This window comes from Hemicordylus capensis, chromosome 4 (assembly GCF_027244095.1).
Source record: "Hemicordylus capensis ecotype Gifberg chromosome 4, rHemCap1.1.pri, whole genome shotgun sequence".
NCBI lineage: Eukaryota > Metazoa > Chordata > Lepidosauria > Squamata > Cordylidae > Hemicordylus > Hemicordylus capensis.
This window is the reverse complement of record NC_069660.1, coordinates 178,247,059-178,264,303: the sequence shown is the minus strand read 5'-3', so window position 1 is coordinate 178,264,303 and position 17,245 is coordinate 178,247,059.

The window sequence follows — 17,245 nt, the reverse complement described above, 5'->3', positions numbered from 1 at the left end:
AACTAGCCTTTGTCATGCTGTGCATAGGTTTGCAGTTGCTATGACAGCCCTCACAGTGAATGAGTGCATAGCTATCCTAACACTAGGGCTCCGCTGTTATTGCACCATGCTGAATGCCACACTTTCCCTGCACATCATGCCCTTTCTAAAGTTACAGGATACTATGAGGGCAGATTAGCTCTCAATGCACTTCTGTGGTGCTTGGATCCCATCATAGATGTAGGATGATGCCTTGGATAGGGTGCCTTCATGCAGCATCATCATAGGCTCCAAACCAGTGTTCTGCCCCATTAGATTCTTGCTAAATTTAGGGTGCAGGTTGGTCAGTCAGTACACCTGTGCTCAGTTGAGTTTACAGGATATGATTGTTGGAGTAATGTATATTTCCCCAGGGAGGGAGTGTGACCTCTTCCAGAACAGGCAGGTCTCTTGTGGGGGGTCCTTAGTAATGACCTCCCACAATAAGTACCTCTGTCTTGCTTGGATTCAGCCTCAATCCAGGCCATTACTGCAGGCAGGCATTTAGGGAAGTTATGCCAATCCTTGATGAAGATGGACATGGATAAATAGATTTGGGTGTCATCAACATACTGGTAACACCCAGCACCAAATTTCCTGATGATCTCCCCCAGTGAATAGGATAGTAACAGCTGCTTTCCCCTTATTATGGTCCTACAAGTGGCAAGTAGGAAAAATAAAATGGGGGGAAAGGGCAGAGATGTATTTGGCAATTGTTAACATTGTTGGATCTTGACATGGTCATTCTAGTGTCTTGGAGAGGAGTTTTGTAAGTATCCTAAAACTGCCTGGCAAGCATTGTGCTAAGCAGCTTCTTAGGCTCCCCAAAGAATCTCCTGTTGTGCCCCCACCCAAGGAGACACAGAGACATTGCTATGGAATGAATGGTCAGTTTATTGGTTTATGGTACAGGCTCATTAGCTGGGATTGCATGGACATCCCTCATAACAGTGCGGTGCCTAACAGGCCGGCCACACCATGGCCGCCCCCACCTAACAGACCATGGCGTTGGCACCTTGGCTGCAGGCAGCTCATCTGCTCTCCAGCAGAGGCGCCCTTCTCCGCCGACCTAAGGTCAGGTTTTCCGCCTCCCAAGCGACAACCCCACTGACGCTGCACAGCCATACGGCTAGGGTGTTGCCTGATGAGGGACAGGAGTCAAGCATCATCCCTGATCTGTCAAGCCTCAAGGGATCAGCTCCTCCTCGATTATCTCTTACCTAAGGTGCTACACCCCCTTAATTAGCATTTTCTCACCGCACTGTACCTGCCACAGCGGGTGTTAGCCCAGCTTAACAACCCGCACCCCACAGACCCAGAATCGCTGTTGCCAATCCCAGTCTGAGGTCATCCAAAAAGAACCTCATGCCCATGGCGGTCAGGTGGACCCCGTCGCCCTGATAGAGGGCAGGCTCAGAGTAGACGATGTCATCATACAACCGTCTCCCCTGGCTGCCAGAAAGCGTGCAACAGCTGCGTTGACCCCCCTTCTGGCCCTGTCCACCTTGTTCTGTTTGAGTGCCCCCCGCCAGACCCTGCGCTGAGTGATGTCGGACCAGAGGATGACCACCCCCGGGGACTAGGACAGGACCATGCTCATGTCCTGTTCAGCCTGCCGTGCCAAGGAAATACCTGACTGACTAACTAGGTCATTCCCGCCGCAATGGAGGAGCAGGATGTCCGGTGCAGGGTTCTGCTCCAGGTACTCCCGTAGCATAGGCAGCAGCTGTGCTCTCGTTCCCCTTCACCCGCGCCACTCGATGATGGCCCATCTCCCTAGGCCCAGCTGTGTTCCCAGATCCGTGCCTTGCACCCACTTGAGGGCCCAGAATACAAAGGAGTGGCCCAGGATAAGGATCCTGGCCCTCCTGGCCGGAGGCTTCGCCCCTGTGCGGGAGAGAGAACATGCATGAGGTAGGAAGCAAGCGTGGGGGGAGGGTGAGTGTTAGTCGGGGCGGGGATGGTGGCAGGAGGACACCCGCCATCTCCCTAGCGTATGTATCTGCGGTAGGCTGCAGACCGCCAGCGGCCGAGGTGCTGGATTGTGGCACCCATGTAGCCGAGGCTTGCCACCGCCGAGGCCGCTCCGATCCTGAAAGAGTGTGATGACAGGTGGCCAGCGAGTGATCGGGCAGCCCCCGGGATTTCGCGTAGAAGGCCAAAGCTGCCATGTGCCCAGCCATGGTGCTGACAGAGAGCCCTGCTCCCCGCAAGTGCACCAGGTACTGCATCAGGTGTTCAGGTGGGGCCGGCCAAGCCTGGCCGACTCCTGCCCGCTGCCTGAAGTGCTGGAAGACAGCCACCCTCCTGCTATAGGCATCTTGCATCCTAGGCGCTAAGGAGGCCTTGATTGCCCTGAGCGCTTCTACACTCCAAGGCTCCACAGACCAACTGGCATCTTCTCGGGCCTCGGGCAAGCATCGGGGGCCAGCTGCCAGAAGTGGTGCATCTGAAAACGAGACAGAGCATCTGCAATGTCGTTCTGCGCCCCCGGCACGTGCTGCGCAGTAAACACTATGTTGTTGCGCAGGCAGGCCAACACCAATGCCCGCACCAGGCCCATGACCCTGGGAGACCTGGAAGTCTGATGGTTGACTACCTGCACTGTCGCCAGGTTATCACACCAGAAGCGCACCGCCGAGTTGTGAAACCGGTCCGCCCAGATGTGCACAGTGACCACTATGGGGAATAGCTCTAGGAAAGTGAGATCCCTTGTGATCCCCCAAGCAGCCCAGTCAGGTGGCCAGCGCTCCGCACACCACCTGCCCCGTAAATAAAGGCCAAAACCAAGGCCCCCTGCGGCATCGGACTGGACCTGGAAGTCCGCCTCAAGGAGCTGTGACACCCCCCAGAAGGAGATCCCATTAAAAGAGTCCAAGAAGCTCAGCCAGAGCCTCATGTCTTCTCTCATAGCTGCAGTCACCCAGATCTGAAAGTGTGGCAGCCTGCACCCCACCGTGGTGTCGCAGAGATGCCGCAAGAAGGGCCGGCCTGAGGCCACCACTCGGCAGGCAAAATTAAGATGCCCGGCCAGCGATTGCAGCTGGCGCAGTGTGACCTTCCTGGCTTGCACGCAAGCCCTCAAAAGTGCCTTCAGGGCTTCCAGCTTGTCCTCGGGTAGCCGCGACAGCTGCCCTTGGGTGTCCAACTCGATGCCCAAGAACGTGAGGCTGGTGGACGGACCCTCAGTCTTGTCCTTGGCCAAGGGCACCCCCAATTCATCGCATAGGGCCACAAATGAGCTTAATAGTATGGAGCAGTGGGCGGAGCCTGCTCGGCCTCCGAAAAGATAATCGTCAAGGTAATGAGCCATGAAGTTAAGCCCCGCCCTCTGACGCAGCGCCCATTCCAGCATCATGCTAAAGGCCTCGAAGGCCGCGCACGACACTGAGCAGCCCATGGGGAGAGCCCTATCGATGTAATATTTTCCTTCAAACGCAAAACCCAACAGGTCGAAGTCGTTGGGGTGGACTGGCAGCAGCCGGAAGGCTGACTCTATGTCGCACTTGGCTAGCAGTGCCCCAGGCCCGCAGGCCTGAGCCATTGCCGTTGCCTCATCAAATGATGTGTAGCGTACCGAGCACAGCTCGGCCGGTATCCCATCATTGACTGAGCTGCCCTTGGGGTATGACAGGTGGTGGATTAGCCTAAATTCACCGGGGGCCTTTTTAGGTACTAGCCCCAGGGGCGATACCCTCAGGGTCTGCAAGGGGGGTTCGCTAAAGGGACCCAGGAAGCGGCCCAAAGCCACCTCCTTATTGATCTTCCTAAGCACTATGTGTTCCATCCCCTTAACTGATTTCAAATTGATGGCCAGGGTAAGCTTGCGTGGAAGCTGGCAGGGAATCCTAAAGCCCTCCGAGAAGCCCGCTTCCAGGAAGCACGCGCGCGCTCCCCATCCGGGTAGTCGCGCAATAACCTCTTAAGAACAGTGAGCCTAATTGGGGTGGGGCCCCTTTCCAGGGCCACCCCCTTGGGCAGTGGAGGGCCCCTTGCCCCCGCCTGCCCATGGGCCCCAGCCGCCTGGTCTAAAACTCTTCGTTTGCGGGCAGCTGATCCCCGCGTGCCACCCCCCGCAAAAACCACACTCGTGCCTGAATTTGCAGGGGGACTGAGCGCACTTCCCGCTCCTATTGAACTCCCAGCACACCAGGGGACTTTGAACCCCCTGGGTGCCGGCGGAAAGAGCCGCTGACGCCACTGGGGTCCTGGAAATCAAGTGCCTGCTCTCCACGCGCTCTCCAGTAAGAGGCCTGGAGGGTGTCATGATCCTGAGCCACAGCTCAGAATGCTGCTTCTCCCAGGAGATCACCGGGTAGTTAGATGCGCATTCCTTGAACGCTTGGTCGTAGGCCTCCCATGAGTTGCCGGCAAAGTCCATAAAAGCCCTCTGGATGGTGTCGAAGTACTTGATGAGGGCGGGGCCCTTCTCAGGGTACTTCTCGGTCACCACTCCCATGTAGATAGTGAACCCGGAAACCCAGTTGTTCCAGTTACGCTCAATGGGCTTCCTTTTGGTTCGCTCCTTATCCCTCTCCTGTTCCCCTTCCTTGCCCACTGGCTCGAGTTCTTTAAATAGCAGTTGGAAGACGTCTATAAATTCACCCTTCCAAATGCGCTCCTTTACGTGGGGAAGCAAAGTGGTCGCCCAGAGGGACCAGCCCCCCATCTAGCCCCCCACTACCGCCAGTGGTGGGTACCTCTGCTGGGGTGGCATGTACCCCAGGGCTGCCCCACTCCCCCTTGCCACACCTGGTTACACGTTGCATGCGGGGAAGCCCAATTCATCGGTCCAGGGATGGGCTTGATATCTTCAGATAGTCTCAATGGGCATGTGTATCCCAATGAGCAGAGGACTTGAAGGATATGTTACCCCATTTTTAATGTGTCTAGTGCCCCATTACGTCCACAATTCTCACTCCAAGCTAAACTGTTTTTTCCTCTTAAGAGGGGAGTGGGGAGGATATAACCCAGCCAAAGTTGAATGCCTATACACACCTTTGCTTTCAACAGGGAAGATTTAAGGCCGCACCTGTTTCTTCAGTTGAAATCAGTAGGTCTTAAGACTGCAGTTATATACTTGCTTGCTTGAGAATGAGCTCCAGTAAACTCAGTGGGATTTACTTCTGAGTAAATATGCATGGAATTAGGCTGCACAATCCTTCGGTTTGAATGGATTATGCCCATCCTTTCTAAAAGGGAGTGCCATGTATTGGTGGTGTAATTTTTAATTGATCGTCTTATTTTATACTTTGCTACTTCTTTTACATTAAAGATGAATAGAAATACATACAGTACTTGCACTTACCTTGTTAATCCCTGATGTTTCCATTTGTCATTCTGTTTTTCTTCCTTTAGAGCAATGATTGTTCATTTATCAGTGTTACTTCAGAAATGTACAATGCGGCAGAGAAGGAAATTATTTAAGAGGCTCATTTTGAAGTTGCTTTGTCCTTGCTTTTTGCTGCTAATGTTCAACAGCGTTATAAACAGCTTTGTTGTAAAAAAAAGAAAGCAATTGGTCTTTAAATAACCACATCAAGGAATTTGCTTTATAAAAAATATTTCAAAGTCTTTGGACAGTGTACTTCCAGCCTCCCACTGATATGAAATTATTCCTTCGATAAAGATAGCACATACCATATAGCTCTACTGCTTTTTATAAATCCTTTTGAATTCATTAGAAACTGTGTCTTAATTGAAAAACAAAGTGAGGAGGAGGCCTTATGAAGCAGGATACAAGTGTGAGAGAAATGAAACAGCAAGGTTGCACTGGAAAAGGGAAGGGATTGGTTGATTGTTACCTTAGATAGCAAGCAATTTGTACCTATAAATAAACTAGCCAAGTGCCCATCACAATGGTATATGAGGCAGAGAGGAGATCCATACTGCACAAGGAATCTGGGATGCAATGGTCAATGGAGGCTGGATCACTCAGTTTTAGAAGTGGAAAGGCAGGATTTGCTGCCAGGGTGACCATCCCAAAGTGTCACGCTTTCCTTAAGCTCAAAGAAGTGAATAGTAGCTATTTGGTTATATGAGAGAAACACAGGGATATAGCCAGGCTCGGACTGGCCCACAGGGCAACTGGGCATATTCCAGGTGCACCCCACCCGCGGGGCACCCCTGCGCCCCAACTCCCACCCTTAATCACTCATTCTGCTCAAAACCTGGCACCCTCCCCACATACATTCCACCGCCCTCTCAGTGCCCCCAGTCTGGCCCCGGATGTAGTAGCAAGGTTGGAGTGAGTCCTGGGACCAAAAGTGAAGATGGGCCCCTGCCTGCCTTTTTCTTCAGAGAGGTATGAGGCAAAGAGGAAGCTGTTACTCAGCCAGTAGGCTCTCTCGTTCCCTCAGGGACTCATGAACATTTGTGTCTCCCCATGACCACTGTTCAATTGTAGCTATGCCACAAAGAAACACAAAGTATGCATGATGGGGACATTGTTGGAATGGGAACCAAATCTTTCTCCTGCCCCTGGTGGCCCCAATATCTTAGGAAGCATTGGAATGGTTTTGTTTTGGTCCCTTCTCTCAATTTTGTCCTCTAGGATTGACTAAGGGCCATTGAGATGTGGGCCAGCCCCCTATCTGCATTCCCCACTTTGGGTTCCTCTTCCTGACATGATGCTTCAATATGATGGAAATCCAGGAAGTGGTTCTTCTATATTATTGCATCACTCCTGTTGCATTTGGTTCACCTAGTGAATTTTGTCTCCTGTTTTTGAAAACAGATATAGCAACCAATCTGGCTATTTTATACAGAAAGAAAGGGCATAATGTTTTGCATGGTGCTTCTGATGTACCAGTTTGAGCATATATCTAATCTCCTGGAATGCTTCTTGCTCTGTTGCTACAGGTAGCCCTGTGTTTGCATTTGATGCCCATGAGAGCATGTGGTGGAAATGAAATTAGATACACTTGGCGTCAGCAAAGCTAAGCACAACAATAATGTGTTCATGAGGAAATTCGTCAATGGAGTGCTGTGGCCAGATGAGGCAGAAGACACAGCTGAGCAACTTTCTAGAGCAGCCCTGCACAACATAAGGCCCGGAGGCCAGATCTGGCCCACAGGGTCATTTTTGATGGCCCAGGTAGGCAGCAGCAGGAGCCCCCAAATTTGGCATTTGTGTGGGGCTGGTGCCCACTGTTTGAGCAAGGACAGGGCTTGTTTTCTGGCCACTATCCTTGGTTAAAACTGTGGACCTCTGTGGGGAGGGAAGGACCCACAACTAACTAGTAATTGCTTTAATATTTATCTTTACTGAAATAATCAATGCACTGAAAATTGACTTCACCCCCGCCCCACACACACACACTGTCATGGTTGTTTCTGGCCCACTGGGACGTGTGAGTTGTGCACCCCTGCTAGAGTATTGAATACTCGTGATGTAGCTAAACAAACACATGGCACTTACAGGAAAACAGGGAGTAGTTTAGACATACTAGCTGTCAAAGACGACATGCTTTTGTGTACAAATAAAGCCATGCACTTCTGATGACAGAAGCAGGCCTACACCACTGGAAACAGTCAGAGGTGAGCCTATGTTACTGGAAATGGTTAGAACCAGGCCTACTCCCTCACCCCAAAAGTTCTGCCCCCACATCCCTCCACCCCACTCCAGAATATTCCTGGGTATGCCCTGAAGTTGGGCATATAACTCCTCTGAAAACATGCCTCACCACCCTGGACCAATAGGAAAAGGTTTTAGAGTCTGGAAAGGCTTGACGGCGCAGGCATGATAATGGAGCCGCAGTGATTTTGTGTAACTATTGGCTGAAACAGATTCAAGTGAGCCTTCTATAAACAAGCCCTACCATCCTGGACCAATAGGCACAAGTTTTTAGAGCTCAGAAATGTTTCATTGAGTGGTAACCATTTTGGGTAACTATTGGCCAGAACAGGATCAAGTGACCCTTTACAAACACACCCCACCATCCAGGACTGGTAGGAATAGGGCCGGACTCTCTAAGCCATCTTATTTTGCAGAATCATGTGGTCCCCCAAAAGATCTTTGGAGCCAACTGTGCCACCACCTGTTGTAAAACCGAACCTGAGAAAATGTTATATTAGCACAAGTTCTGATGATGAGAGGTTTCCACCAACCAAGCTCCAGAAGAAGAAATCTAAGAAGTTTATAAAATGTAGTAGAAAATCATGCAAGCCATTGTAGCAGAGCCTTCTGGAAAACAGGTAAATAGGGGTTACTGGGGGGAAATGTTATAGGCAACTAGAGACCAGTATAAGGGTAACTTAAAACAGTGTTCTTATTTCTTCCCCCCCAGGGGGGTGAGGAGTCTTGCCTTGATTTCAGCCTCTAGCCATGTGGAACCTACCACCTCTAGGAAGCAAGCATATTAAGTGTGTATAGGGAATTTGGAGGTGGAGTGGAAACACACTTTAAAATAGAAAGACAATAGGTTTCTCCCTACCCTAGGATCATATAGCAGTGTGAACTCAGCAGGCCAGTCATGTTACCATGTCACATTTTCTAGGACTTCAAGTTGATGAATCTGACTATGCTTTACCAAGATAATGGAGGTCAATGCTACACTCAGAAAATGAAAAGCCCAGTGAGAGCTGCTGTGTATGGAATTTTGAAGCATTGTCTGCGGGGGTACATGCACGATTCCTGTGTTGGCTGTATGATTGAAACAGTAGGCCAGACCTTGCACAAATGTCTCAGCTGGACTGAAATGTAATTTTCCAGCTATCTTAGAATCCTGTGCTGTGCTCAAAGGTGTGTTTCAGATCAGTGCTGCATATTGTCATACTCATTGCTTATGTTCTGAAAATGGTAGTGTTAACTCAGGAAACAATTGAGCAGGTTTTAAGTCTGGCTACAAATGTTAAGGATGCATCACAGCCATAAGAAACTCTGGAAGAAATGTTATAGGCCTTAGATATAAGAACGTTAGAACATGTGATTCTTGCCCTCCAAAAGAGAGAATGTAAAACATTTCTTTAAAACATGCCAACATTATAAATAAAAAATGGTTTTATGGAGGGGGGGGGTATCTCTGTTTTATTTACAGAAGGATGGGGTCTTAGAGCAGTCTCCTCTAAGAAGCTGATGAGATCAGGACATAATTTCATCTTGCTCTCCTGCAAGAGGTCTTAGGAAAGACTCGATCATTATCCTGTAGAGGTGTGTGTGGGTGAACAGCCCATCAGAAAGCCCATGGGGAGGCTAGTCTGGAGGTACTTTAAAATATGCAGTGGGACAGGAAGCCTTCCTCTTTCTCCCCTGGACCTCCAGAAGAAGCAGACCTCTGGATTCTGTCTTAGCAAATTCCTCTGATTTAACCCAAGTATTGTCTACTGTTCTTGAGGCAGAAACTCAGGCTTGCGCTGGTCAAGAAATGGTTAATAGGGTTTGTAAGTTGCCTTGTTGCTAATTGCAAGTTGTAAAATCATAAATTTTGCTGGCCTGGCTGGAATGTGAAAGGAGGCCCCTTTCCTTGTATCTCCTGATAGCCAAGCCTGCAAACTAACAGTTTCAAGGGCACAGCTGGACAAGAGTAAGATAGTTTTGCTTATCAATATGTAGAGTAGAAATGCTACATTGTACTAGAGGAATGTTGTCTAATTAGCAATGATTATAATATTTGTAATATGACGGACAATGATGCTAACCAATGAAGATTGTATCCACTGAATGTAATTAAGATGAGTATAAAAACCTGAAACTGAAATGTAATCTCATCTCGGGCTTTGAAATCTATTTTCACCGAGATCTAATTGCCTGGCAATAAATCTGCTTTTTCTCAACTGCTGGTGTCAATTCTCGCACTCTTGAGCTCGGGCTGGGAAATTCTGCTACATTCTAAATAGTTCTGTTATAGTGGTATTTTCTACTTTTCTACTGCCTGTATTTATTAAAATTGCCTCCCTTTTTTGTAATTTAAATGGGGTTGGATTTTAAGGGTGGCTTTCCCCAACAAAGGCCATGTGGTTTTAAAACTTTTTCCCAAAGAAGGGAGGCCCTGTATTTTATTTTTATTTTGCTAGTTTAAATTTTAGGCCTGCAACCAAGGCCATGTGGTTTTAAAACAAAGGGGTGAAGAGGTCCTGCATTTATTTTTGCTAGTTTAGATTTTGGTGTGGCTTTTAAACATTGTCCCCAAAACTGATTAGGCATTTCTGCTCTCTCCATAACCAGAGTTTGTATTAATTCACAATTCCTTTCTTTACTTTGAAGAAACCTGGAAAGTCTCATACTTGGAGAGAAGTTTCAAATGTGGAAAAACTCTATCTTCTGTCCTTTTCCATAGTGACTCAGAAAAAGCTTTTGTGGGTCTAGGCGGGGCGGGGCAGGGGGGGAGGCAAGTGCATGTGAAACTTCTTCCCTCGCTGTAGATAGATGTAGATTTGTACTTTGCTGGCATCCTGTGGGGCTTTTCTACATTACACAGTCATTGCTAGCTGAGTGATTAAGGCCACCATCTTTGGGGAATTTTTTCTCCATTACACAGCCCTTGCTAGGCAATTAGGCAAAGTGCCCAAGTGGTAAGACTAAGGAGTTATATTCCTTTGTGCTATGTACAGATGGGTTGGAATCCCATCCTTTTTGGCCTTTTAAAAACTAAGTAACAGGCATTTTTACTCTTTTTTTATTTTTAAAGTATATATTTACACTGGAAATAGGAGGTAACACAGTTTCAGTTGTTGATTGCAGATTTGCAGCATTCTGATTTTCATGCCCTGAAACCAGCTGTTAGCAAAGTATTTTCCCTAGAATGAATGAATGAAGGGTGCTTTTATGCATGAGTCTTAATTAAGTATGTGTAAATAAATAAGCTTACCCAGCCTCCATGCTCAAGGATCCAGGCAGATTTAGTTCTCACACTCTAATCTGTAATAAAATGGGCCATCCATGACATGACATGCTGTCTCGGGTCACAGTGATGTGTTTAGAAAACCAAAGCTACTCCATTTTACTTAGAAAACCTCATTCTAACTTAAAGTAACCCAAGCCCAAGCTCAGGGACAAGATTTGCAACACTGTCTTTAACAATTAACTTCATTACTTCTCTCTAGTTAGAGAGTATCAGTAAAACTGCTAGCACTGAGCTTCCCAGGCGAGAAAGGCCGGATCTAACCAAATAAGGTGTAATCACCTGATGGACAATGGAGTCAAGTTTCGCATGCGCATTTGAAAGGGTTAGTTCACCAGTTTGTTATGTGTTTTGGGCTGGGAGCCTCAGCCTCCATTTTGTTGATTGTATAAAAGAGAACCTCAGCTGTAACCAATTTGTATTCAATGTAGAGCAATTAGCCTGTTGAATACCTTGCTTAACTGCAGTTGCAATAAAGCCTCTAAATGATTCCTACTGAGTCTGTTTGATTGACTAAGAGGCGGACCCAGGGAAGAGCCAAATTCACACCAACAGGTAGCTGTAACTTCTTGTTAGCAGGGCCCCACATAGAAATATGGTTAAAATCCAGCCTTTGTTTGTTTATTTATTCTTATATATTTATTTAACATATTTTTATACTGCCCAAAACTTACATCTCTGGGTGGTTTACAACAAGATAAAAACAACGGTAAAACATTAGTTAAAAACAAAAACAAGAAATTTAAAACACAACAATTTAATTTTTAAAAAAACAACAACCCCACACACAATAATCTAAAAACAACATTAAAACAATATCAGTTAAAAGCCTTGATTTTTCAATCCATAAATTCAGCCTCCATAATGGCCCTGAAAAAGTTCTCAGCATCTTCTATGCTGCCCTGTTCTAGAGATGCCCAGAGGGTATTGAAATTCCATTTTCTGTAATAGTTGTGTAGCTTTGCCAGCTTTGGTCTTCCACAAGCATATTCTATGCCACCCAGAACCTTGGTATAAATGTGGCAGCGCCTCATGGCCAAGCCCCCCTGCTAAAAATGGCTCTGTGATTCTGAACTAAGGATGTGCACGGAACTGGCGACTGGCTGCTGGTTTGAAGGTGGGGAGAAAACTTTAAGGACTGGGGAGGGTTCTTTTACTCCCCCTGCCGCATCCCCCCACCAGTGCTGCCATTAAAATAGGTCCTGCGGGGCGGCAGCATACCTCCTTGCCTCCTCGGTACATTGTGGGCAAGAAGTGGCCAGAAGTGTCCGCTGCATGTGCGCAAGTTGCAAGGTTTTATAAGCACACCACCATCCATGGTTTTCTCCTCCTTCCCACTTTCAGATGATGAAGTAAAAGCATACAGCTCTGCAGTAAGAGGATCTCGGGCTGGCGTCAGGCAATCAGTTGACATCAGGCAATCACACGATGACCAAGCTTCACTAGACCTGCAATACTTATAGTCGCACTGAAAATCCCATGGCCTGTTTGATAATAGAATGGCAGCCACACTCATCATCAGAAAGGTCCCTGTCTGAATTGTGGCAACAGTAGTCATTGCACCAATAATGAGGTGCTTCACCCATTTTTTTCACCCATTTGTTTTCTATGCAGCTTTTGTTTCCTAGGAGCTTCTGTTACAGAATCTGATGAACTCACACTTCTGTTTTTTGGGGGCAGTAGCTGAAGAAGGGGTGGGGGTAGAGCTGAGGTGGGGTAGACAAACATTGAATCCACTCTCATTTCCTACCAGAGAATCTACTCTCAGAACTCCTCAGAAACAATAAAACCCAGTGCCCCATGGACTTCTTATTTTGGGGGTGGTTTGTACCCTATGAGCACTACACCACAACCTGCTCTGGGCCACCCTGGAGCCCCCCAGGTAGAGTTATGGGGCTATTGAAATCCCAGTTATTCCCTATGGGGAAAAACTTAAAAGATGCACAAACTTCAAAAATTCTTTAAAAATCTCCCCTTTCACCAATTTATTTGAAATCTGGGTGGTAGCAGGAACCCTTGGGGGCACTGCCACCTGACCCACTCTTCTGCCCCTCAAACCCCTTTTCTGCCCCAAATCTGACCCAAATACATGCCAACTTCAAAAATTATTTAAAAACCACCCCTTTGCCCAATTCCTTTGAAATCTGGGTGGTAGCTTCCTTGCACCCATTGAGCACTACCACCCACCACAAAACACTTTGGGTCACCCTGGTGGTCCCCCCCACCTGGGGAGTTATAACTAAGGCTGCTGAAATCTCCATTATTCCTTATGGGGGAAAGCTTAAAGACGCATAAACTTCAAAAAGCATTTAAAAATAACCCCTTTGCTCAATTCCTTTGAAATCTGGGTGGTAGCTTCCACCTATTGGGCACTACCAACCACATCACTCTTTTGCCCCTGGGTCCCATATTTCACCCTGAATCAATTTAGATTTTTAAAAAATCCAGGTACAAATCAAATCTAGGGTGATTTTGGGGGGCAGATTCAGATCTAAAACAAATTGGGGGTGATTCAATTTGGGTACAAATTGAAACAAAAAATCAATTCATGTACATCCCTAGGGAACATTTTTATAACTATCCATACATACAGAGGATTTTCCTTAAAAATATATATATTCCTGGAAGACATTGCAACAAATGCTGTAAATGGGCATGTTTTTAGAAAACCCGATACCTATGGCAATGCAGTCCAAGACTAGTTCATATATTCTATTTCCCTTGCTGTTGGGGTTTCCTGCATGTTATCCAGATCGATTGCATGTAGTTTATCCAAAGCTCCCTAATGAGTAGTTCTCTTTTCCATAGGGGATTGTGAAAAGCGGGTACCAAACAGTGCAGGAGGGGAAAGCAATGCTCTGCTGTTGTAATGAAGCACAAACATCTACTCAGCACGACTTGCACAGAATGAAATACAAGATGTTCATTGTTGTGATGTGTTGGAAGCAATTCCATCAGCTATTACTCCAGAGGTTAACTCCTGCTGTTTTGGTTTCTAATAATATAAGCTCTAGGAGAGAGATTGGAGATTTGGACTGAACAATCAAATAGCTCTCCCTCCAGTATCTAATTTCTAATCCTAGGAAAGCTGTGGAAATTCTAAATTGGTGTTTGGATGGAGATCTGGTCTGGATGAGGGTGAACAAGCTGCACTTTAATTGAGATAGGACAGAGGTCCTGTCTGTTGGAGATCTCATTGATCTGACTGGAGGTGTATAACCTTCCTGGGAATGGGACTGCAATCTCCCAAACGACCAACTATGCAGTCTGGGAAGGATGTTCCTGGATCAGTAGCTGTCCATGGATATACGGGTGGCAGCTTGTCCAGAAGTGATTTTGCTCAGTTGGAGTGCTTTTGTTCAACTTTAGGTGGTGTTTCAACTGTAGCCCTATCTGGATACAGCAGACCTAGCATTAGTGAGTCATATGTGTACTCCCGAGGTGGGTCTTATCTCTGATACAGTTGTCACCTTCTGAACCCTGAGCTGTGTACAAGGGAATGGTGAACTCAATCACTCGTTGCCCCCTTTGCCCTTCCTGAGCAGTGAGAGACCTTCTTTCCCCCTGGCCCTATGATCATCATTGGCTGAGACTTTAAATACATCCCAATAGCTGTATTGAGCACTGCTGTGCCAAGGGCTGCACTTCTCATGAGACACAGAGGGAGTCCTGTTCTGCCCTGCATCCTTCCCCCTACTGCTTCTGGGACCCAAGACACCCAATGCTGCCTCAGTAGGTGGGCTGGCTTCCACTTTCCCAACCCCACCCTTGCTAGGGGGTGTGCACAGAACTGGATTTGGTGGTTTGGTTCAAATTCGAACTGAACTGTCAGTCAACGAGTCACTTCAGCCAAACCGGCAGAAGGTCTGTTCCATTTAGCCAAACCGGGTCAACTCGGTTTGATCCAATTAAAGGGCTATGCTTGTAAAGGGGAAGCCGATGAAGGTTCCCCTTTACAAGCAAAGGGGAGGGAATCCTTTAAAAGTGTTCTAAGTTGGCTGGGAAGGCAGAAAGAGGGCATCTTACCTGCATCATTGTTGTCAGCTCCTCTAAACTCCTGCCGGCACTCCCCCCGAGCAACATGGGCCAGCAGTGGCCAGGTTCTGGGCTCCGTGGATGCATGGAGGTCATTTGTGTGACCACACAAATTGGCACGGTCACACAAAAGGCCTCCACAAATGTCACTCAAATGGCCTCCACACCTGCAGAGGTCACACAAGTGGCCTCCATGCATCCGCGAAGGCCAGAACCAGACCACTTGCAGCCTGCACTCCTGGGAGGGGGGGAGTGCCGGCGGGGCTTAGAGGTGCCGCCACTGCACTGTGGCATGCCCTCATTCTGCCATCCCCAGCCACCCTTAGAACACTTTTAAAGGATTCCCCCACCCCCCCTTTTTAAAAGGGGAATCCTTACCAGATTCCCCTTTACAAGCATAGCCCTCAAACTGGGTCATTTCAGACCAGGCATAGTCCGGTTCGAACCAAACCCAAACTGGGTTGAACTGGGCCGGTTCAAATCCAACCCGGTTCGATTCAAACTGGTTCTGCACACCTCTTACCCTTGCACATGCAATGGCAGGGCCACAATTGGGCACACTGTAGGTTCAGACTACCAATTACCTCACATTGTGCTCTTATCACATAGACTCTTGCAATGCTCTTTTCATGTGGCTGCCTTTGAAAAGAGTTCAGAAGCACAATCCATGTAGAATGAAGCTGCCAGAATGTTGGTTTTTTATGCCAGGCATATGGCCAGAATAACTCCTATTCTGCATTGGCTGCTATTCAGTTATGGGCCCAATTCAAAGTGTTGGCTTTAGTCTTTAAGTCTCTACATGGTGGGGGACCAGATGGTCTGATATGAACCAGCTGACCAAGCTCTTAGATTGGCATTGGAAACTCTGTTGTTTGGACACATTGCTGTCTGAGATTTGGTGTACACCAGCAACAGGGACTTTTTGGTGACTGCACCCCATGTATGGAGCTCTCTCCCAAGGCAGATTTGTAAGGCCCTCTTTTGCAGTCTTCAAACACCATTTAAAGACATTTCTGTTCTATAAAGCTTCTGAAATGGTTCTGTTTTATTAGTAAAATGGTGTTTATTTTAAGCTCCTGCTTTTAGTATTATTTTCTAGTTTACTGTACAGTATTTCTGATTTTTATTATATTGTGAGCCAGTTTGTGCCTCTTTTTAACTGAGAAAGGTGAGTACTAAATCATATGTAAATAAATAATGTTATTAATTAAAATAGGCCTTCAAATTTCTTTGGGTAGTGCTTATTCCCAATGACTCAACTTTATTTTTAATCTTTGAATCCCCGCCCCTTCAGATCTTCTTGCAACAATAACAACAAAATGCACAGTAGCAATAACTATCCCCTGGGGTTGTTGGTTTCTTTGGTCTGGTTTTGAGATCTTTCCAAAGCTTAAAGTTTACCTCATACTGCTTTTTAAATTGCTGCAATAGATGCTGAATCTAGAAAGAATGAAATGGAGAGAGGAAGATTTTCCAGGGCATTGCAAGATAGTGTTGAAGCACTTTGAGCATTGAACATACTATACAAATGCTAAGATGTATTGTGATGATTAGCTGTCTGTGTGGAGGATGGTATTAGGGCTGGACATTCGGAATGTAAGGAGGATTTCAGAGTTCTTCCCAAGGAGAAAATTTGGAGAATTTTCTCAAATGGTTTCTCCACAACTTTTTGAAGCCCATTTTTGTGTGTGAGGAAGAAAGTGGGAGTATCAATTAGTAGGGGTGTGCATTTTGGAATTTTCTTGTTTTGATTTGTATCCGAATCGAAACATCCCTGTTTTGTTTTGTACCCAAATTTTCTGAATCCGAATCAGCCCTGTTTTGTTTTGTAGCCAAATTTTCAAAATCCAAATCCAAATCAATTTGGATTTTTAAAAAGGGTCCCAGGGCAAAAAGAGTGGGTGATGGTGGTAGTGTCCAATGGGTGGAAGCTACCACCCAAATTTCAAAGGAATTAAGCAAAGGGCTGATTTTTTTTTTTGTGAGTTTACACATCTTTAAGAATTTTCCCATAGGGAATAATGGGGATTCCAGCAAATGTATCGCTTCAAATCAAGGGGAAAGGGATGACCCAGAGCAGAGTGTGGTGGGTGGTAGTGCCCAATGGGGGCAAGGAAACTTCCAGAATTATTTCAAAGGAATTGGGCAAAGGGCTGATCTTTTGTGATTTGTTGAAGTTTACGTGTCTCTAAGATTTCTCCCATGGGGAATAATGGAGGTTTCAGCAGCCCCATAATTCCATTTAGGGGGCACTGGGGTTGCCCAGAGTGAGGGGTTGTGTAGTGCACATAAGGTGCCAACCACCCCCACCCCCACAAGCCTGTGGGGTACTGGGTTTTGTTGTTTCTGAG